This window comes from Choloepus didactylus, chromosome X (genome assembly GCF_015220235.1).
Source record: "Choloepus didactylus isolate mChoDid1 chromosome X, mChoDid1.pri, whole genome shotgun sequence".
Taxonomy (NCBI): domain Eukaryota; kingdom Metazoa; phylum Chordata; class Mammalia; order Pilosa; family Megalonychidae; genus Choloepus; species Choloepus didactylus.
This window is the reverse complement of record NC_051334.1, coordinates 168267808-168291289: the sequence shown is the minus strand read 5'-3', so window position 1 is coordinate 168291289 and position 23482 is coordinate 168267808. Positions and strand designations below refer to the sequence as shown.

The 23482-nt window shown below is 38.7% G+C and overlaps 1 long non-coding RNA gene across 3 annotated transcripts in view; it reads left to right on the top strand.

The window, feature by feature from the left end:
• The first annotated feature begins 293 nt into the window (after positions 1-293).
• The window catches only part of LOC119523674, a 65104-nt gene continuing 41915 nt past the window's right edge, over positions 294-23482 (top strand). For all 3 annotated transcript variants that reach the window (XR_005214650.1, XR_005214651.1, XR_005214649.1), the window contains exons 1-3: positions 294-449; positions 4785-4974; positions 9200-9341. This is a non-coding gene — a long non-coding RNA (uncharacterized LOC119523674). The remainder of the gene's footprint in view (positions 450-4784; positions 4975-9199; positions 9342-23482) is intronic.

Below are 23482 nucleotides of genomic sequence, written 5' to 3'. Positions count from 1 at the left end.
ACAATTTTTTATAATCGAATTTCCTTTAGGATTGATTTTAGGTACAGGTCAAGTTCAAATGACACCTTCCTTCTTAAAAAAAAAAAATAAGTCCTGTTGAATAAGGAAGAGCACGTGAAGCCTGGAATGTAACCAGATATGCTCTGCTTCCGGAATCCTATTTACCCTTAAGCAAGATGGTGGGCGTCCTCGGCACATGCGCAGGAGAAACACATGGGCGGGACATTCTCCGCGACTAGGCGCGCCTCGGCCGGTGATAAGCGGCGCGCCAGCTAAGGGGTGGAACCGGAAGCATCGGTGTTGTGCGGCTTAGCTGGTTCAGCTCCTGCGTTGTTTCTGTGCCCAGATGGCTGCGTAGGTTCTGCTTTTGCTGCGGGTGCCATGGGGGAAGCGGAGAAGTTTCACTACATCTACAGTTGTGACCTGGACATCAACGTGCAGCTCAAGATGTGAGAAAAATCCCGAGGGCAGGGAGTGGGGTTGCCGAGGTTCAGGTTCGGGAGGCGGGTTTTTGGGGGTCGGGGTGTAAAAGTGACTGGTCTGAAGGCCGAGCCTGGGGGCTGCCGGGAGAGCAGTGGCAGAGGAGGCGGTGGAGAGGGGCGGTTTGGGAAAAGGACTCAGGATGTGGTCCCTTTCAGAAGGGAAACTGTAGGAATAAACCCGAAAGTCCCACTGTGTTTTAGTCTTCAACGCATTTTGCTGTTCACAGCAACCTTTTGATGGGTTATTGTCCCACTTTAGAAGAAACTAAGGCTAGATAAAGACGTGGTCCCGCGGTTAATAGAAGGGTCTGGTTGGTGGAATGAAGACTGCAGAAGTTATGGAGGGTCAGGCAGATCTGTAGTTGAGGATGAGATAAGCACGTGGGTGCAGTATTAGTAGCGTGGGAGGTGATAGAGGCTTCATCTGACTCGGGCAGTCTGATATTGTGAACCCAGGGAAGTTGGCGCTGAATCAAAGATGGCGGTGCTGGTTGCACAGGGACCATGAAGCCTGCAGGAAAACCTTGGAGCACTGTGATTAAAATCAAATGGCCAAGGGCATGACATGTTGAGATGAGAATAATGGAACTGAGATTGGGGAGTGTGTAGGACAGAGTTGCAAATTGTGTGCGTTTTAAGGCAGTGCTATAGAAGCATTTTCATTTAAGAAATTATTAACCAGAACATCAACTCCTATTCAAATCTTGACTGAGTATGCTCAATTAATATTCAACGAATATTTGATAGGCAGAGGGCTACCTGATAATACATTTTCTCAGTTGGTGATAATTAGATTTTCTCATTTGTCACGTATGCTTTTGGATGTTTCCTCTTATTTTCAGAAGTCACTTACTTTAGGCTCTTACAAATCCTTTACTACCCAGTTTGAGATGGTGGTAAAAATAATATATCAACAACCAAACTATAACTTTGCATAATACTTTACACACCCATTTCAGGTATTTTCTGTAGCATTCATTACTAGATACTTATATGGGACCTTATTGCCATCACCTGGTAAAGAGCTTTTCTTCAGTCTCTCTCCTCTCAGTATTTGCATGAGAATGCATGTTTTGAAACTTTTGATCATTAAAAAGAAAGAACCCCTCCCCAAAAGAAAAACAAAAACTGGTGCATTATTAACATATGCAGAGATACATAAAACCAAAAATAAAGTTTTAAATCAGAGTTTTGGCAAAAATCAGTACTAATTGTCTTTAAGCTTTCAAGACTGTGTTTGGACTTCGGGGGGGGGAGGGGAGGGCATAGCAGGAAGTATCAATTTAGAATCATTTAATCAGAGAATAGTAAGTTCTTTTAATTCTATTTATTCTACCCAGGCCTTTCCTCTATTTCTGTGGTTTTAATAACAACTTGCACTTTGATGTCTTTCTTCTTAGCACCATACTTGACTATCAGACTACCCATGGACATGGTCACTTTGAATGTCTCAAAGCACAGCTTGTCTAAAATTGAGCACATCATTAGCTTACCCCTCTAACTGATCTTCCTGTATCCTCACCTGATTTTGCTGATTGTTTGCATCACCCTTCAAGTTGGTTAAGACAGAAAACTGAATTATGCTCTTACCTTCTCTGTTTAGTCAGTCACCAAGGTGTCTTGAATCTACTTGCTGAGTCTCTTTGGTCTATGCTCTTTCTTTTACCCCGCTGCCCCAGCCTTAGTATAACTTTTTCATTTTTAATTTTGACTGAAAGTTTCCTAACTGGTCTCCTTGCTTTCCTTGCCACCTCTCTAGTCTGTTCTTATAATACTGCCAAAGTATAAATACAAATCTTCTTGTTGCTTTCCCATTTCAGATAATTCAACTAACAGACTTTTTAAAAAATTCTAACATCTTATTTGATATCCAGAATGTTATTTAAACATGTACTAAATATAAAAAATTAATGATACGTTTTACATTCCTTTTTTAAATTAAGGATTTGAAATCTGGTGTATATTTTACGCTTTCATCCATCTTAATTCATATTAACATATTTCAGTGCCCAGTCGCCATATGTGGGTGCTGACTGCCATGTTGCGCAGTACAGATCTAAACCATGTCCTCAACATAGTTGAGGGGCCATACTTGGATCTTTTGATAACTATTCACCTCACCTAGAACCAGCTTCTTTATCCAAATATGCTAACTTTCCTTGCAGAAATCCAGGAGACCCCAAGACAAGACCATCTCTAAACTTCAGTTCTTATCATCTCCTCTGAACCCTTTTAACATTAATTTTTGGTAACATTGATATTTCATATGTCAATTATAGTATTTATCAATTTATAAAAAAACAGATAATTTTTATAATATTTAACAACTAACAAGGCACAGACACCAACCAACAAGAATGGGTGCCTGAAGAATTGGAACCAATGCCTGTGTGCGTGGCCTGTTTGTACTCAGCTGTGTGTACCAGCTGAATAACAGCTTGAATTATCCTGGGTTGTTGTCAGCTTCCCCAGGAAGATTGAGTTCCTTGAATGTAGGCCTTTGTTTTATTTGTGTTTGCATGCTTAGAACAGCTGCTGACCTGTCCTGTGGTAGGCGCTCTAAAAATATTTTAAATGAATGAACAAGTGCTACATTGTATATTTTTATTCTTATTTTTTTTAATTAGAGAAGTTGTAGGTTTACAGAAAAATCATGTAAAAAAACACAACGTTCCCAAATACTGCCTCCCTCATTATTAGCATTTTGCCTTAGTACCACACTACTTATGGTACCAACAATTTGTTTCAGTTGATGAAAGAATATTATAATTGTACTATTAACTATAGTCCATGGTTTATGTAAGGGTATATTCCTTTTCATGTGCATTTGGCTAATTGTGTGTCTTCTTGGGGGAACTATCTATTCAAGTCATTTTTTGATTGGGTTATTTGTGTTTTTGTTGAGTTGTAGAATTTCTTTATAAATTCTGGATATTAAACCCTTATCAGATATGTGGTTTCCAGATATTTTCTCCCGTTCTCTTTATTTTTATGATGAATGCCTTTGATACAAAAAAGTTTTTAGTTTTGATGAGTCCCCATTTATTTCTTCTTTTGTTGCTTGTGCTTTTGATGTAAAGTCTAAGAAACCATTTGCCTAACACAAGTTCTTGAAGATGCTTTCCTACGTTTTTTTCTAGGAATTTTATAATCTTGGTTCTTATGTTGAGGTCTTTGATCCATTTTGAGTTAATTTTTTCAGTTAACAGACCTGTGAATGTTCACTTTGTGTCAGCACTGTTCTGAATTTGGTGGTTATTTGCTTCAATGTCCAGCCCCTACTTACCTTTTCAGTCTTATCTCTAGCTGCTTCCCCATGTGCACTTTATATGCTAGCCGTACCAAACAACTTGCAGTTCTCCAGACTCATTGTCCTGCCTGTGCTTCATTGTACATGTTATTCTTTTTCTTTAGGATGACTCCCTACCTTTTTTGCTGCCATTTCCTGTATATTGTACAGGCTCATTTTGAGCATCTGTTTGGGATATTCAGCCACTGTCCCCATGCTAGAAGTAGATATGTTTTTTGATATAGTGGAAAGAACACTGAGTTCACTTCCTGTGCCCTGGTTTTTATTATCAGCTCTGTTATTCTGTGTTATTTTGCGACGTTGGATGAGATTGATCTAAGTCTTTGCTTCCTTGTTTATAAAATGAAAATATGATGAAAATTAAGTAGAAAAGAGTATATAAAATGCCTTCCACGGTATCTGGCATAATCTTGATGTTCAAGAAGTGCTTCTACCTCTTTTAAAGTATCTTGTGCATATCTTTTATAGCTTATAACACTTGATTTTTAAATTAAAAAAATGATCAGGTAATATATGCACACAATAAAATAGAATATTTGGTTAAAAATAAGTTTTTTTTCCCCCAGAAGCAACTACTTAACATTTTTTGTTACACTATCTTGTTTATCTTGTCTTTCATTTCTGGGTCCTGTGCCTAGGAGAGTAAATGTCGAAAGAAAAAGTGAATAACTGGTCAACTTGAAATAAATGAAATGAAATGAAGTCCTGGAAAGCTGGTGACTTCTAGAAGATAGGCTAGGAGTTGGTGGCAGGCTTTAAAATTAAGAAGCCCAAACTGCAGAAATAAGTTGATGAAGAATGGAATGATTTTAGATGTCAGGATTTAAGAGACCGCAGTTAGATGTAAAAGTTGCTTTACTTGCACATACAGAAAATGTTGTTTAAGAAACAGGTTACCTTGACACAATACTTGACTGAGGATTTATTTTGCCTGTGTGTGTATATATATATTTTAAAATGTATAGCTATAACATTATCTTTTGTGCTTTCAGAGGAAGTTTGGAAGGGAAAAAGAGAACAAAAGAGTTATAAAGCTGTCCTAGAAGACCCAATGCTGAAGTTTTCAGGACTATATCAAGACACCTGTTCTGACCTTTATGTTACTTGCCAAGCTTTTGCAGAAGGGAAGCCTCTGGCTTTGCCAGTGAGAACATCCTACAAGGCATTTAGTAGAAGATGGAAGTAAGTTGTTTTTTTGCATATGGTGGCTTTCAGTCTGCTCTTTCATTTCTCTATAGACTTTGCAAGTATAATTTAGTAAAGGTTACAGAGGAATTTCTTAATTAAGAAATTAAGCATTGATAGGATAGTTTAAGTTAGAACAATAACCTTTTCAGACAGAAGAAAGTATTTTACATATTAGTGTCATAACTGCAGTTGAAATGAAAGTACAATTATGTTTGTATTCAGTATATTGATATATTTTGGTAAATACTTGACTGATTTACAAAATGAACAAAACCAAAAACACAACTGTATCATTTTTTATTTTCTACTATTCTTTGCCCATGAACACATAAACAATTTTAGACACTCTGAAATATTGTCCAACCAGACGTTTGGAGCTCATATCTTTAGAATGAAATCTCTTGTCATCTATACAAATTAGATTTATTATTAGTAGTAATAGTCTAATAATCTAATACATTTTAAATATTAAACTAATTTTTTTTATGGTTCGTGGTTTATTGAGCGTGGGATGTTAGCAAAACATTGTCAGGATGTGGGGTAAATAAACTTGAAGTTCATGTGTTTTAGAAAAGTATTCCTGGTCCTTAATTTAACTTCTCGATACATTACTTCTTAGAACATATGGTACAGTTCTGAAGTTTGATCCACATGTATTATTATTCAGCACCCTGGTAGACTCAGTGTAGAACACACAGGTGTGTGCCCCTCAGACTAGGAGCTAATGCCCACAGTGTTCATGCAGGACAATGTGTGGTTAAAAGGACAGCCATGCTCTGCCGTTGAAGGTACAGTCCCATGTGGGCCAGCTGTGTTTCAGCGGTGCTGGAAAAGGTTTTTTTCAGAGCAAGTAGATGTCTGGTTTTGGCATTCTGGCCACATTGAAACCAACTTTTTAATGGTATAATTTAGTATCTTTTTGGGGATATGGATATACAGACACACATTCATATACACAAACACTTATGTAGTTAATACTTTTTATTCTGGAAAATTTCAAACCTATGAAAGTAGAAAGAATAATATAATAAACTTCCTGTTTCCATCAACTAGCTTCAGTATTTACTTACCTTCTTTTATCTATACCCACCATTATTTTGAAGCAAATTCTAGACGTATTTATATTTTCACATCTCTTTTTTAAACATATCTATGGCACCATCATCAAATCTAAAACAATGAACAGAAATTGCTTAATTGTATCATAGGTCCTTAAACTGGAATCAGGAAATCTACAAAACCCTGATATTGTGTGCAAAATTTTGTATGTCTTAGACTTTTCCCCAGAGATGGAGCCCAAATTAGATATTTGGAAGTGGCCTGTACTCCCAAAAAAGTTTTCAAACCACAAAATTAGATCTAGAAAGTCAACATGTATGGTGAATCCCACTTTTCTTGGTAAGGAAAATTGTCTAGTATTTTCCGTGCCTCTGTAAAAAGGAAATTAGAGAGAAAGCAAATTCCCATTTACAGGGAGGTTCATGTCCTCCTCCTCCTCCCATTTGCCAACTCCTCTTTGCCTTGTATTATATTTGCAAGCATGTAGAATATTACATGTTTGAAAATTTTTAGTTTATATTTTTTAAATTGTAATACTTCTTAAAGTAGATAAACAAAGTAAAACAATTAGAGGAAGATAATGGCTTTTTTTTTTTTTTAAATTTAAAAGCCATAAACAGCTGTGTAGAAAGTAGGTTGAAGAAAATACTTGATGTTGAGCGTTGAGCAAAGTTAATGGCTCAGTAACATGGATAGGCTTTTTTTTTTCCCTTTTAATGAAAAGATACTCTTTAAGATTAGGAGAAGTCATTTGTAGTCGATTTTTTATACTCCGCACTTTAGTTTTTAAATTTCGAATTTATTACCAATTCATCAAAGCAGAAGAAAAGCTTCCTATAATGAGTGAGGGCAAACTTTAAACATATGAGGTAAATCCATCATTCTTTATAAACATTTGCTTAAAAGAAATATACTATAAACTTGGAAAAGAAATTATACTATAAAAAATTATTTGCCATCCATATTTTTGCATTTTCCACAAGTATATTTGAGTATTAACAGTTAAGTGTTTTTGTGTAATATGAGTATGAGATGCCAAATTATTGACATCTGCTTGGTTTCTAAGTTTCTGATAGTAATGCTAGTTCTAATAAAGACTGATTCATCCAAAATTTATCCCAGTCTATCCTGTGTTAAGCTATGCTATCCAATAATAAGAGATTCCATAGTGAAGGAAACCTGTACTTTCTTTAATTACACTTAAGGTAAAGTTGTCAGTTTTAGGATAAGATTACTGCAGATTTCCAAGTTTCTATATGAAGATTATTCTGTAGGCAAATAGCTTAAATTTATTTTAAAAATTGATATTCTACCTTCTCCCATAAAGGATTTAAAGTGGCTTTTGAGAGACACATATAAAAGTAGTTTAATGTAATTTAAAAATTAGGAAGTCAGACTTTGATTGCGTTAATCAGACCGAGGTGTTAGTACAAGGGTTTGTGGCAGAGCAGGGTGTTGGGGGGTGGGGGCCACAGTAATGTCAAGATTCCGGCTTTAAAGTCTTGCAAGGTTTTGAAAGTTGCCAGGTGAATTGAGTTTAATGGAGGTGGGGGTGGGAGAGAACAAAATGGTGTTCAGAATACAGAGCTTTGTTATGCCCGGCTAGATCTTTCCATGCATTCTGTAATATTTAGAGAAGTTTCCAAACTTTTTAATCTGTAGAATCATTTTCTTGAAAAGAACTCTTCTTTAGAAGCCCAGAGTGGAAAACATGAAAGTGGAGTTGCTTTGATATAAAGAGGTGTTAGGATCTTGGGGTTGGATAGTAAAAGGTTTGAGGCCACAGATTGGTTTTGTCATATCATATGTATTGGCTCAGTGTCATTAAAGACAGACTATAAAGATGTGAAATTTCACAGTTCATTTTGAATATAGTAACTGATTTTCCTCTTTAGCCTGTGTTAATTAACTTCATTGTGATTGATGACAGTTCTTAGTCTTTGCTTTTAAGCCTGGCCTACCATGTGTGTAGTAATTGTATTCATTTGGTTACTCAAGCTTATCTGTAGTGGAGAATGACTTTCATAAGCATACACGGGATGTATATTTTGAAGAACTTCATAGAAGAAAAGGTTTTAATGACTTCTTGAATTTTCCTTGAAATTGATAGCGTGCATCTCTAATTTTCCTGGAGGTCCTTAAATTCATATAGTAGATATATACTAAAATGATTTGTCATTTAAGTTTTTGAGAATTCTCTTCAATTTTTTTTACTGATGCAGATGTATTTGACTTAGATGGTTTGGGATAAGCCCTTTTGAGAATAATTTTGTCTAAACAACAGCTTTTTTCCCTAATTATTCAATGTGTCTGCCATGTATTACTGTGTATATTGCTTGTATAGTATTCCTTTGGGATTATAAAAGCCATCTGCTGTTTAAGGGAATTGTAATTATCAAGTGAATCCAGTGTGAATTTTAAACGCAGAAGAAAATTTTCCAAGATGAATGGAGGGCAAAAACAAGAGATGTGCTGTCATTACTATATTAAGAACAAGCATTTCTTAGTGAGATAATATATGCAAACATGTTCTAAAAACATAAAGCACAAATAACTAAGTATTATCAATACTGATGGAATGACTTGAGGTACAGAAAAACCTGACATTAAAAAAGTTACATATCTGTCTAGAGCATGCTGGTAATTTTGTGTTGTGAAGGTTGTAGGTTGTTTACTTTGACCTCTATTTGTAAGGTTTGTTTTCTCCCTGTTTTATTGATGCACTGCTATACATTATAGGACATCAGTAGTGTTTTAAAGGTAATAAGAATAATTCTGATTTTCTCTCTTCATAGTGTAAAATTGTGATTTCAAGAATATTAAAATAAAAAGTTCATTTGGGTTCAAAAAATTCTAATATTTAAATGTTCTCCAGATGTTTATTAGGCATTAACATGTTCCCTTGTGTCTTAGTGAAATTGTTTGAGTTTCTTGATTAAAGGTTTTACTGATGTTATTTTTCATGTGTTCTATTTAAAAATTTTTTTCTTATGTGTTCCCCATTTAAAATTAAAGTTGATTATATAAAAATTCAAGCAATTGGGACATTGTTTCTTGAACCTAATCTTTTGGGGGCATTTTTCTCTGGCCAAACTTTGTATGGTTTGTTAATTTGAAAGAAGGTTGTATGTATGTGATTAAACTGACTTCATTTTCATAGCTGGAATGAATGGCTCAAGTTGCCCGTGAAGTACCCTGACCTGCCCAGGAATGCCCAGGTGGCCCTGACCATATGGGATGTGTATGGACCAGGAAAAGCAGTGCCTGTGGGAGGAACAACAGTGTCACTCTGGAAAATATGGGTGAGCATTTTATTTGGCTAATTTATAGGAGTGTTGTAGTTTTCTGACACTTTTCTTTTCTGGAGGGCTTTCACAGTTTATGCCCACTCTTGTTCTCTATGTACTAGGAATTGAAACCAGTTTGGTATGTGTGATTCAGTAATTCCTGAGTCTGAATTTGACATTATTTCCTATAGGATATGCAGATGGAGTGATTAAGAAGCACAATTTATATTACTCTTCTGTTAGTGTTTGGTAATGTGATTTTTAAGCAAAATCTCAGTCATTGAGAACTAGAACCTTGCTTATAGAGGAAAAAGAGGCTATTTGGCATACACTATAAGTGCTTTGTTACAGGGTTTTTCCGCTTTGTCATAGTAGTGACAGAAAGTAGTGATGGATAAACAGGATTAAAAACATTAGTTTGCTAATTATGGTGATGATTTTAATAGAAAGTTAATTCATTAAAAAAAATTACAAATAAAGGCAGTTTATGGTTAAAAAAAAAAATCTCGCAGTACTGAAAGTTACAATCTCTCTGTCCCTAGTCTCCTGAGATGGAAGTTTCACTCTTTATCGTGAGAGAAATGATATTTTATTTTTCTTCCTGCGTTTATTGGATTTTTCCTATAAAGAATTTGGTCCTTCATGAAGTAGTTACCCTGATATACAGTTCATGTAGGAAAAGCAGATAAATGTTTGATTTTTTTTTCCCTTTACCAATTTTAAGAATAATGCGTAATTCAGGGGTAACAATTGATGTTTTTTTTGCAATGAACTTTTAGACTTGAACATTTTTGATGTGTTAGAATCCATTGCTGCCTTTACTCTTTGTGAAGTCCCATTTTTAGTCATTAGGAGCCCTTTCATGTAGGCTTTATACCCTTTTTGACGGTACCTCAGTAGTCATTGTTAACTTTTTTTTTTAAATTAAGATTTATTCACACACCATACAGTCATTCAAAGTATACAATCAATTGTTCATATTACCATCACATAGTTGTTCATTCGGCACCCCGATCTATTTTTTGATCATTTCCCTTGTACCAGAAATAGTGAAAATAAGAAAAAAAAAGAGTAAAAAAAAGAACACCCAAATAGTCCCTCCCCTCCCACCCTATTTTTCTTTTAGTTTTTTGCCCCTGTTTTTCTACTCATCCATCCATATAGTGGATAAGGGGGAGTGTGATCCACAAGGCTTTCACAATCACATTGTCACCCCTTGTAAGCTACATTGTTATACAATCGTCTTCAAGATTCAAAGCTACTGGGTTGTAGTTTGATAGTTTCAAGTATTTACTACTAGCTATTCCAATTCATTAAAACCTAAAAAGAGTTATCTATATAGTGCTTAAGAGTGCCCACCAGAGTGACCTCTCAACTCCATTTGGAATCTCTCAGCCACTGAAACTTTATTTCATTTCATTTCACATCCCCCTTTTGGTCAAGAAGATGTTCTCCATCCCATGATGCCGGGTCTAGATTCCTCCCCAGGAGTCACATCCCGCGTTGCTGGGGAGATTTACACCCCTGCATGTCAGATCCCATGTAGAGAGGAGGACAGTGATTTCACCCGCCAGGTTAGCTAGAGAGAGAGGGCCACATCTGAGCAACAAAAAGGCGTTCAGGGAGAGACTCTTAGGCACAATTATAAGCAGGTCTAGCCTCTCCTTTGCAGTAACAGGCTTATTAAGGGCAAGTCCCATGAAACGGTTTGGCATATCAAACCGCCAGTCCTCAGTGTTTGTGAGAATACCAGCAACCATCCAGGTGAGGAAGCCCAACACCTTTGCCTTTTCCCCCAGCTCTTCAGGGGGGCTCTGCATATTTTTTTTCATTTTTTTAATTTATCAAAAAATGAAAAAAAGACAATAAAAAATTTTCAAACAAAACCAAAAGAAAGGAATAAGAAAAAACAAATAACCTAAAATAACTACAGTACTTCTAACATGTTCCTACTCTACCCCAAGAAAATATACAGACTATAACCCAGCAAAGACATAAGAAAAACAGATAACGTAAGATAACTACATGTCTGTGAACTTGTTCCTACCATACCCACCGGAAATTAACAAACCATAGTCATTCTTGAGCATTCCCAGAACATTAAATTTACCCACGATAACTTATCTGTTCTGATTAGATTATCGTTCCCCCTTCACTAATTGCTATCTATCGCTAGGTCCTCTACCTTCTACATTATAAACCATTTATTTTACGTTTGTCAGTGTTCGCGTTAGTGGTAACATAATATTTCTCTTTTTGTACCTGGCTTATTTTGCTCAGCATTATGTCTTCAAGGTTCATCCATGTTGTCATATGTTTCACGAGATCGTTCCTTCTTACTGCTGTGTAGTATTCCATAGTGTGTATACACCACATTTTATTTATCTACTCATCTGTTAAAGGACATTTGAGTTGTTTCCATCTCTTGACAATTGTGAATATTGCTGCTGTGAACATTGTAGTGCAGATATCTGTTCATGTCACTGCTTTCAGATCTTCCGTGTATATACTGAGAAGTGTGATTGCTGGATCGAAGGGTAACTCTGTCTAGTTTTCTAAAGAACTGCCAGACTGTCTTCGAGAGTGGCTGAACCATTATATAGTCTCCACCAACAGTGAATAGGAGTTCCAATTTCTCCACATCCCCTCCAGCATTTGTAGTTTCCTGTTTGTTTAATGGCAGCCATTCTAATTGGTATGAGATGGTATCTCATTGTGGTCTTAATTTGCATCTCCTAATAGCTAGTGAAGCTGAACATTTTTTTCATGTGTTTTTTTGGCCATTTGTATTTCCTCCTCAGAAAACTGTCTTTTCATATCTTTTGCCCATTTTATAATTGGGCTGTCTGTACTATTGTTGTTGAGTTGTAGGATTTCTTTATATGTCAGATACATGGTTTCCAAATATTTTTCCCCATTGAGTTGGCTGCCTCTTCACCTTTTTGACAAATTCCTTTGAGGTACAGAAACTTCTCAGTTTGAGGAGCTCCCATTTATCTATTTTTTCTTTTGCTGCTTGTGTTTTGGGTGTAAGGTCTAGGAAGTGACCGTCTAATACAAGGTCTTGAAGAAGTTTCCCTACATTATCTTCTAGGAGTTTTATAGTACTGTCTGTTATGTTGAGGTCTTTAACCCATTTTGAATTAATATTTGTGTAGGGTGTGAGGTAGGGGTCTTCTTTCATTGTTTTGGATATGGATATCCAACTCTCCCAGCCCCATTTGTTGAAAAGACTGTTATGTCCCAGCTCAGTGGCTTTGGGGGCCTTATCAAAGATCAGTCGACCATAGATCTGGGAGTTCTATCTCTGAATTCTCAATTCGATTGCACTGATCAATATGTCTGTCTTTATGCCTGTACCAAGCTGTTTTGACTGCTGTGGCTTTATAGTAAGCTTCAAAGTCAGGAAGTGTAAGTCCTCCAGCTTCATTTTTCTTTTTTTAGTATGTTTTTAGCAATTCGAGGCATCTTTCCCTTCCAAGTAAATTTCATAACTAGCTTTCCAAGTCCATAAAGTAGGTTGTTGGAATAATGATTGGACTTGCATTGAATCTGTAGATGAGTTTGGGTAGATTTGACATCTTATTGATATTTAGTCTTCCTTTCCATGAAGATGGAATATTTTTCCATCTTTTTAGGTGCCTTTCTATTTCTTTTAGTAAAGTTATGTAGTTTTCTTTGTATATGGCTTTTATATCTTTGGTTAAATTTATTCCTAGGTACATGATTTTTTTAGTTGCTATTGAAAATGGTATCTTTTTCTTCAGTGTCTCTTCAGGTAGGTCATTTCTAGTGTACAGGAACATTACTGACTTATGTGCATTAATCTTGTATCCCGCTACTATGCTAAATTTGTTTATTAACTCTAGTGGCTGTGTCATCGATTTCTCAGGGTTTTCCAGATATAAGATCCATATCATCTGCAAATAATGACAGTTTCACTTCTTCCGTTCCAATTTGGATGCCTTTTATTTCTTTGTCTTGCTGGACTGCCCTGGCTACCACTTCCAGCACAATGTTGAATAACAGTGGTGACAGCGGGCATCCTTGTCTTGTTCCTGATCTTAGAGGGAAGGCTTTCAGTCTCTCGCCATTGAGTACTATGCTGGCTGTGGGTTTTTCATATATGCTGTTTATCATATTGTGGAAGTTTCCTTCAATTCCTAACTTTTGAAGTGCCTTTTTTTTTTTTTTTTTAACTGAGATTGCTCACAAACCATACAATTATCCAAAGATCAAAGGTATACAATCAATTGCCCATGGTACCATCATACAGCTGTGCATCCATCACCACAATATTTTTTTTCAATTTTTAGAACATTTTCATTACTCCAGAAAAGAAATAAAGACAAAAGAAGGAAACTCCAATCGTCCCATACCCCTAACACCCCCCCCCCCATTACTGAATCATTGTATTGGTATAGTACATTTGTTACTGTTGATGAAAGAATGTTAAAATACTACTAACTGTAGTATATAGTTTGCAATAGGTATATTTTTTTCCTATGTGCCCCACTATTATTAACTTCTGGTTATAGTATCATACATTTGTCCTAGTTCATGAGAAAGATTTCTAATATTTGTACAGTTAATCACAGACATTGTCCACCACAAGATTCACTGTTTTATACACTCCCATCTTTTAACCTCCAACATTCCTTCTGGGGACTTATGTGACTCTGAGCTTCCTCTTTCCACCACCTTCACACACCATTCAGCACTGTTAGTTATTCTCACAATGTGCTACCATCACCTCTGTCCATTTCCAAACATTTAAGTTCGTCTTAGTTGAACATTCTGCTCATAATAAGCAACTGCTCCCCGTTCTTTAGCCTCATTCTATATCCTGATAACTTACATGTCATGTCTATGAGTTTGCATATTATAATTAGTTCATATCAGTGAGGCCCTGCAATGTTTGTCCTTATGTGTCTGTCTTATTTCACTCAATATAGTGCCCCTGGGTTTCTTCATCAACCCATTTTTTTAAGACAGTTTTGTTCACACACCATACATTCTGTCCTAAGTAAACAATCGATGGTTCCCTGTATATTTATGTATTTATGTATTCACCACCATCACCACTATCTATATAAGGACATCTCCATTTCTTTCAAAAGTAGGAGGAAGAGAGTCAACGTAGAGAGACAAGAGAAAAAGAAAAAAAGAGAGAAACAAAACAAAACAAAACATGACAGCTGGGAAGCAACAAAAGGAAAGATAGCATTAAACTAAAGTAGAATAAAGAGTCAGAAAATATCACGAATGCCGAGTCCCATACCCGTCCCCTGTGTCCCCCCCATATTAGCTTTGGTATATTGCCTATGTTATATTAAAGAAACACTGTTTCTGTTAACTATAGTCTAGTTTGCATTGATTGTATTTCTCCTCCAATCCCACCCCATTTCTAAGACCTTGCAGTGTTGACATTCGTATGTTCTCCCTCATGTAAAAACATATTTGTACCTTTTATCATGATCATTGAGCACCCTAAGTTTCACTGAGTTATACAGTCCCAGTCTTTATCTTTTCTGTTTCCTTCTGGTGTTCCACATGCTCCTAACCTTCCTCTTTCAACCATACTTAAAGTCATCTTTGTTCAGTGTACTTACATTGCTGTGCTGTTGTCTCCCAAAATTGTGTTCCAAACCTCTCACTCCTGTCTTTTCTGTCTGTAGTGCTCCCTTTAGTGTGTCGTGTAGAGTAGGTATCTTGTTCACAAACTCTGTCCTTGTCTGTCAGAGAATATTTTAAGCTCACCCTCATATTTGTAGGACAGTTTTGCCGGACATAGGATTCTTGGGTGGTGGTTTTTCAGTGTCTTAAATATATCACACCGCTTCCTTCTTGCCTCCATGGTCTCTATGGGGAAATCCGCACATAGTTTTATCAAGCTTCCTTTGTACGTGATGGATCGCTTTTCTCTTGCTGCTTTCAGGATTCTCTCTTTATTTTTGACGTTTGATAATCTGATTATTAAGTGTCTTGGCGTAGGCCTATTCAGATCTATTGTGTTTGGGGTATGCTGCACTTCTTGGATCTATAATTTTATGCCTTTCGTAAGAGATGAGACGTTTTCATTGATTATTTCCTATATTATAGCTTCTGCCCCTTTTCCCTTCTCTTTTCCTTCTGGGACACCCATGACACGTACATTTCTGCATTTTGTTTTGTCCTTAAGTTCCCGGAGACGTTGCTCATATTTTTCCATTCTTTTCTCTTTCTGTTCTTTTGTGTGTAGGCTTTCAGGTGCCTTGTTCTCCAGTTCCTGAGTGTTTTCTTCTGCCTCTTGGTATCTGCTGTTGTATGTCTCCATTGCGTCTTTCATCTCTTGTTTTGTGACTTTCATTTCCATAGATTCTGTCAGTTTTTTCAAACTTTCGATTTCAACCTTATTTACGCCCAGTGTTTTCATTATATGCTTCATCTCTTTTGCCATATCTTCCCTAAGCTTTTTGACTTGATTTAGTATTAGTTGTTTAAACTCCTGTTTCTCAGTTGAAGTGTCAGTTTTTTCCTTTGACTGGGCCATAACTTTGTTTTTCTTTGTGTAGGTTCTGGTTTCCTGTTGTCTAGGCATCTGATTTCCTTGGTTACCCCAATCAGGTTTTCCCAGACCAGAATGGTCTCAGGTCTAGAGGGAGCCAATAGTATCACATCTCCCTGAGGGTGTCTTAGATTGATACACACTGTAAGGCCTCAAATCACTGTGCTTTTCTGCCCATCGGGTGGCGCCTGTCAGCCTGTCACTCCAGACTTGTGTAAGGGGGTGTGACGCGTTAGCTGTTTTCCCCCAGGCTCTGGGGTCTGGTTGTGAATGGAAGGCGAGTAGTAGAGCTTGGCACTGCCTCTTTCCTCTGAGGGAAAGTGCACCCCCTAGGGAGAGGTCATTAGCAGACTGACTAATGCTATCTCTGCCCTTGTCTGGGTCTGAGAGCTGGGAACTGAAAATGGCTGAGGCTTTCTCCACTGAGCCAAAAAAGGGACAGAGAACCTCCCTTCGGTATCAGTCTGCTGACCCCCTCACTTTCACCCATTGGCCAGAGACAGCACCCGGTCCTCTGGGCTTCTCCTCCCTGCCAGAGAGGTCCTTTAGTACTCGAAGGTCAGTCGTCACAAAAGCCTCTGTCTGCTTGTTGGGGATTCGTAGCTTGTAGTGAGCAGTCAACATTTGTTAATTAAAACTTCAGTTGGAGCTGGGCTGAGGTATATTCGCTTGTTCAGAGAGTGCTGCTCTCTAGCACAGCGAGGCTTTGCAGTTTGGGCTGCTGTGGGGGAGGGGCTTTCAGCTCGGGTCCACAGTTTTACAGATTTTATGCTGTGATCTCGAGCATTCCTCCTAATCCAGATTGGTTTATGATGTGTGGACAGTCACGTTTGTCCCCCAGCAGTTATTCCAGATTATTTACTAGTTATTCCTGGTTGTTTATTAGTTGTTCCAGGGGGAACTAAAGAGCGTCCACTCCTCTCTATCCTGCCATCTTCCCCTCAAGACCCTTGAAATGTTTTTATCAAAAAAGGATATTGGATTTTGTCAAATGCTTTTTCAGCATCTGTTGAGATGATCATTTGATTTTTCCCTTTTGATTTGTTAATGTGTTGCAATACATGGATTGATTTTCTTATGTTGAACCATCCTTGCATGCCTGGAATGAACCCCACTTGGTCATGGTGTATGATTTTTTTAATGTATCTTTGCATTTGATTTGCAAGAATTTTGTTGAGAATTTTTGCACCTATATTCATTAGTTTTCCTTTCTTGCAGCATCTTTACCTGGTTTTGGTATTAGAGTGATGTTAGCTTCATAAAATGTGTTAAGTAGTGTTCCATTTTCTTCAGTGTTTTGAAAGCGTTTAAGTAAGATTGATGTCAGTTCTTTTTGGAAAGTTTGGTAGAATTTCCCTGTGAAGCCATCTGGCCCTGGGTGTTTATTTGTGGGAAGCTTTTTTTATGACTGATTGGATCTCTTTGCTTATGATTGGTTGGCTGAGGTCTTCTATTTCTTCTCTGGTCAGTCAGAGTTGTTCATGTGTTTCCAGGAAATTGTCCATTTCCTCTACATTAACTGGTTTGGTGGCATTCACTTGTTCATAGTATCCTCTTACAATTTTTTAAGTTTCTTTGGGATCCACGGTAATGCTGCCTCTTTCATTCATTATTTTGTTTATTTGGGTTTTCTCTCTTTTTAATTTTGTCAGTCTAGCTAGGGACTTGTCAATCTTGATCTCAAAGAACCAACTTTTGGTGTTATTTATTCTCTTTTTTTTTTAATATATTTACCATGTGATCTTTACTGGAAATCTTTATTTCTTCATGTAGTTTCAGTCAATTGTTTAGTGTCCCTTCCTTTCAGCCTGCCCAACTCCCTTTAGCATTTCTTATAGGACTGATTACTGGTGATGAAGTCCCTCAGCTTTTGATTATCTGGGAATGTTTTTATCTCCCCCTCATTTTTATCCTCCAGGTGTTTGTGAATTCTCCAAGTCTCTGATGGTTATTCTATTTGTATTCCATTGTGGTCAGAGAAAGTGCTTTGAACAAATTCTTTTTTTTTTTTTTTTAATTTATTGAAGCTTGTTTTTATGTCCCAGCATCCGGTCCATTCTGGAGAAAGATCCGTGATCACTAGAGAAGAATGTGTGTCCCGGTGACCTGGGATGTAATATTCTATATATGTCTGTTAAAATTTTCTCTCTCTCTCTCTCTCTCTCCTTTCTTTATTTCTCTGTCGGTAGGGCTCCCTTTAGTATCTGAAGTAGGGCAGGTCTTTTATTAGCAAAATCTCTCAGCATTTGTTTGTGAAAAATTTAAGCTCTCCCTCAAATTTGAAGGAGAGTTTTGCTGGATGAAGTATTTTTGGTTGGAAATTTTTCTCTCTCAGAATTTTAAATATGTCATGCCACTGCCTCTTCGCCCCCATGGTGGGCGCTGAGTAGTCACTATTTAGTCTTATGTTGTTTCCTTTGTATGTGGTGAATTGCTTTTCTCTTGCTGCTTTCAGAATTTGCTCCTTCTCTTCCGTATTTGAGAGTCTGATCAGAATATGTCTTGGAGTGGGTTTATCTGGATTTATTCTATTTGGAGTTTGCTGGGCATTTATGCTTTGTGTATTTATATTGTGTAGAAGGTTTGGGAAGTTTTCCCCAACAATTTCTTTGAATACTCTTTCTAGACCTTTACCCTCCTCTTCCCCTTCTGGGACACCAATGAGTCTTAAATTTGGACGTTTTATTTCATCCGTCATATCCCTGAGATCCATTTCGATTTTTTCGATTTTTTTCCCCATTCTTTCTTTTGTTCTTTCATTTTCGGTTCTGTGGTCCTCGAGGAGGCTGAGTTGTTGTTCAGCTTCCTCTAATCTTGTATTATGAGTATCCAGAGTCTTTTTAATTTGGCCTGCAGTTTCTTTAATTTCCATAAGATCTATTTTTTTATTTAGTCTTGCAATTTCTTCTTTATGCTCTTCTAGGGTCTTCTTTATGTCTTTTATATCCTGTGCCATGCTCTTCTTCATGTCCTTTATATCCTGTGCCATGCTCTCGTTGCCTGCCTGTAGTTCTTTGATTAATTGCACCAAGTACTGTGTCTCTTCTGATCTTTTGATTTGGGTGTTTGGGTTTGGTTTGTCCATGTCGTCTGGTTTTATCATATGCTTTAAGATTTTCTGTTTTTGGCCTCTTGGCATTTGCTTTGCTTGATCTCTAATATGTCAGAACTGCAGCTTGGTGGCGTACACTTTCTCCATCTAACCAGCCGATGGCGTCTGTGAGTCACCCATTCCCCTCAAGTCAGTTCTCCCCAACTTTGTTTTTGTGGTGTGTGGGGATCTGACTCTTGTGGGGTCCAATGGGTGCACTTAATTTGGGTGTGTTGTCGGTGCTGTCTGCCCTGAATAAGGGGCGTGTGTCTGAGCGGTTAGGGAGGAAGGGCAGCTTTAATAATCAAACCTCCCAGGTGTTCCCGGAGATTTAAGGCTGTTCTCTGCCACTGACCCGCAAGTCCTTGGTATTGGTGTAGGTTCCCTGGGATTTCCGAGTGGTTCCCCCTTCCCTGCGTGCTCTTCCAGGACCTCTTCTGAGGGAGGGCCGTGCCACGTCACTAGTGGGTGCCAGCCTCCAGGGAAGCCCTGGGCCGCCGGGCCGTGCAGGGGTGTTCCCTGCCCGCTTCAAAGATGGTTGAATGGGGCACGTTAACTTCCCCCTTTCTGCACAGCACCGCCCTCCCCGCTCCAGGACAGTCAGCCGTGGGTGTATTAAAGGCCACTGTCCACGGCTGACACTGTGGCGTGTGCGCGGTGCTGTGGGAAAGACTCCCCGTCACACTGGGCTTCCTGGTGCGACTCTGGGCTGTGGGTTCAGCCACGGGCAGGGGCGTCCCCCGCCCGCCGGAGAGATGGCTGCAAGTCATGCGGTCCTTTCTCCCTTTGGCTCCCCTTTGCTCCCCTGGGCCTGAGACAGTCAGTAGCGGGTGTGGGAAGGGGTATCCTCCACGCCAGACACTGAGGCATTAGCCCAGTCCGCTCCCGCCATGCTTCACTGCGGGGCTCTCCCCGTTGTATCTGCAGCTGCTCCCGGGCTTTTTTCTCCCCTCCCCTCCCCTCCCCTCGGCTGCGGCGCTGTGCAGGGCTGTTCCCAGCCTGCTGAAATGATGGCTGTATGGGGTGTGGTAATTTCCCCCCTTTCACGGACCTCTGCCTTCCTAGCTCTGGGACAATTAGCTGTGAGTGTGCGAAAGGCTGTCGTTCATGCCAGATACTAAGGTGTTTGCATGGGTTGTGGGAAGCACTTCCCGCCATGCTGGGCTGTGCAGCGTAGCTCTCGGCTTGGCACCGTGCAGGGGCATTCCCAGCCTGCTGAAAAGATGGCTGTATGGGGCTTGGTAATTTCCCCCTTTCACGGACATCTGCCTTCCTAGTTCTGGGAGAATTAGCTGCGGGTGTGCAAAAGGCTATAGTCCATGCCAGATACTGAGGCCTCTGCACAGGTTGTGGGAAGCACATCCCTCTGCACTGGGCTGTGCAGCGTAGCTCTGGGCTGCGGCGCCCTGCAGGGGCATTCCCAGCCTGCTGAAAAGATGGCTGTATGGGGCATGGTAATTTTCCCCTTTCACAGACCTCTGCCTTCCTGGTTCCTGGACAATTAGCTGCGGGTGTGCAAAAGGCTATCGTCTACAGCAGATACTGAGGCGTGTGCACGGGTTGTGGGAAGCCCTTCTTGCCACACTCAACTGCGCGGCTCTTGCTGCCAGCTCTGCAGCCGCTTTTGGGTTTTTAAACTAATCCGTCTCCAAACACCAACCCTTGGTTTCTCCTGACCGCAGCATGGCTGCCAGTTCTCCAGCAGGCTCACTCACTTGTTTCAGAATGCAGACTCTCGGTTTCACCAAGTGCCCGGTCCCTGTAGATTTAGCAGACTTGTCCAGCCGGTGCATCGCTGGAACTGGTATTCTGGAGCACTTTTGTCTTGTATTTAGTGTTTTTCACCGAGACTTTTTTGCCCTCTCCTTATGTGCCATCTTCCTCAGTTCCCATTGTTAGCTTTTTTGCTTTCTGGTAGACAAGCTTATTCCAGGTTCATCAGGTAAATTTTTTTCCTCAGATACTTCTTTGTATCATTCTTATGTACTGAATTCTTGTATTAAATCTGAGGCAGTGTAGTACAAAGTAGTGAAGGACATGCTGTGGAACTAGATTGTCTGAGTTTGAATCCTGGCTTCTTTGCTTACTATCTTTTTTGTTTGTTTTTGTTTTTGTTTTTTGCTTACTATCTTTGTAATCTTAGACAAGTCATTCAATCGCCTTATGCCTCAGTTTCTTAATCTGTAAAATGAGGATAATAATAATATTTGCCTCGTAGAATAGTTATGACGATTAAATTATTAAATACGTTGAATGATGAGCTTAGCTATCATTAATTCTGGACGGTTCTGTCAGTTTTGAATACTCTTATATTGTAAAATATTTTAATATTAAATAGGGATAGTCCTCCTCATTAGTTTTCCTTTTGGAATTTTTCTGGAATTTTCCATGTTTGCTTTGCTAGATGAATTTTAATGTTATTTTCTCAAGTTAAAAAAATTGTTATTTTGTTGGAAAATCGTACTGAATTATATGTTAACTTAGGAGAGAACTGATACCTTTAAATATTGAAATCTTTTACCCATTGAAGCATGTTAGAAAAGCTTCAATGCATGAATAAAATCTCTGTATAGTTGTTCTAGTTTGCTAATGCTGCCAGAATGCAAAACACGATAAATGGATTGGCTTTTATAAAAGGCGGTTTATTTGGTTACACAGTTACAGTCTTAAGGCCATAAAGTGTCCATCAACAATTGCGTACCTTCACTGAAGAATGGCCAGTGGTGTCCGGAAAACCTCTGTTAGCTGGGAAGGCACATGGCTGGTGTCTGTTCCAAGTTCTGGTTTCAAAATGCTTTCTCCCAGGACGTTCCTCTCTAGGCTTCAGCTTCTCTCCAAAATGTCACTCTCAGTTGCTCTTGGGGCATTTGTCTTCTCTTAGCTTCTCTGGAGCAAAAGTCTGCCTCCAAAGGACATCTCCAAAATGTCTCTGTAAACTGCAGTTCCTCTCTCAGCTCCTGTGCATTTTTCAGTGTCCCTCTTGGCTGTAGCTCCTCTTCAGAATGTCACTCTCAGCTGCACTGAGTTCCTTCTGTTTGTCAGCTCATTTATATGGCTCCAGTGATTTAATTTAGACCCACCCTGAATGGGTGGGATAACACCTCCATGGAAATTATCCAATCCGAGTCATCACCCACAGTTGGGTGGGGCACATTTCCATGGGAACACTCAAAGAATTACAATCTAATCAACACTTAATATGTCTGCCCACACAAGATTACATCAAAGGTAATGGCATTTTGGGGGACATAATACATTCAAACTGACACAATAGTCTAATTTAGAATAGCTTGATTGCTTAGTAATGTGTAGGATTTTTAGTTTAATCTAACTTTATAAGAAATGTTTATTATTGAAATCCATGCAGGAGCAACAATTTAGACATAGTCTGGAATGTTGGAACCTCCAGTTTTTAAAGATAATTTTTGGTAAAATAGGATGTTACAGCAGAACAGACAGTATTACTAAAGCGGTGTTGTTCCTTTTCCAGAACACTTTTTCCTTATTTTTCTCTAGTAGGAAGGTTTTTGCTTGCCACAGAGAAAAAAATGCATGATAGTTCATTACTCTTATGAGTCTTAATGGCTGTATGTCCTTGAAAGACCACATACCTCTTGGCTTTTCCTCCTGGACTCTTAACAAGTGGTTTGCCTTTTGGAATAGCAGCCAGAAGTTCCCTCATAAAAACACCTTTTTAGCACTTGTGTGTTTTAGATGACCCTAGGATCTAGCTTCAGGAGATTTTCTGACTAGGCTATAGGTGTGGGAAAATTACATTTTCTACTGAAATGTGGTGAAATGACCTGTCCAAAACCAATAAACTCCTTCTCAGACTCTCTTCAGTTGAAACATATGGCACTGCTTTACTAGATTATGTGGCTTTTGGAAAAATTTTCAAAAGTACTTAAATCAGTGGTAATGAGTCTTTGCGTTGTAACTGGCATTCTGCTGGCAACAGTGCCAGGCAGAACCCTGTTCGGGGTTGGGACTTTCCCCATGGAAAGAATTCAGAGATAAGAGGGGCCAGTAGGAATAAGTAGTAAAGTTTACTAAAGAAAAAGAGAAAGAGGACACGTTAAAGAGAGAACGTGGGCATGTTCCAGGGAGAAGCATGCGCTGAGTGGGAGTGGGTTGCCTTGTTATATAGGAAAGTTTTACTGTGATCTTCTTATCTCGACCTTTGAACACCTGTTGTCTTTGTTCTCGGAGGAGACAGTTATCACAGTGATCAGAACTTGTGGCCTGTCCTTGCATATCTAAAATTTGTCTTTGGTCACATGTTTAACAACCTTTATGACCCCATGCTTTTTGTCATTAACTGAGAATTTGCTTTGGGCCCATGATTTGACAAGTGTTTATGGTTTGGGGAGTCTTCAGAGCTTTAGGGGAAATTTGGGCTCCATGAAGTCTGCAGTTGAAGCTTTGCAGGTTAGCGTTAACTCTTTTGAAGCTGAATAGAAGACCAGGGACCACAGCCTTGATGCCCTATTCTATTCTGGCTCAGTAGGACAATTATCT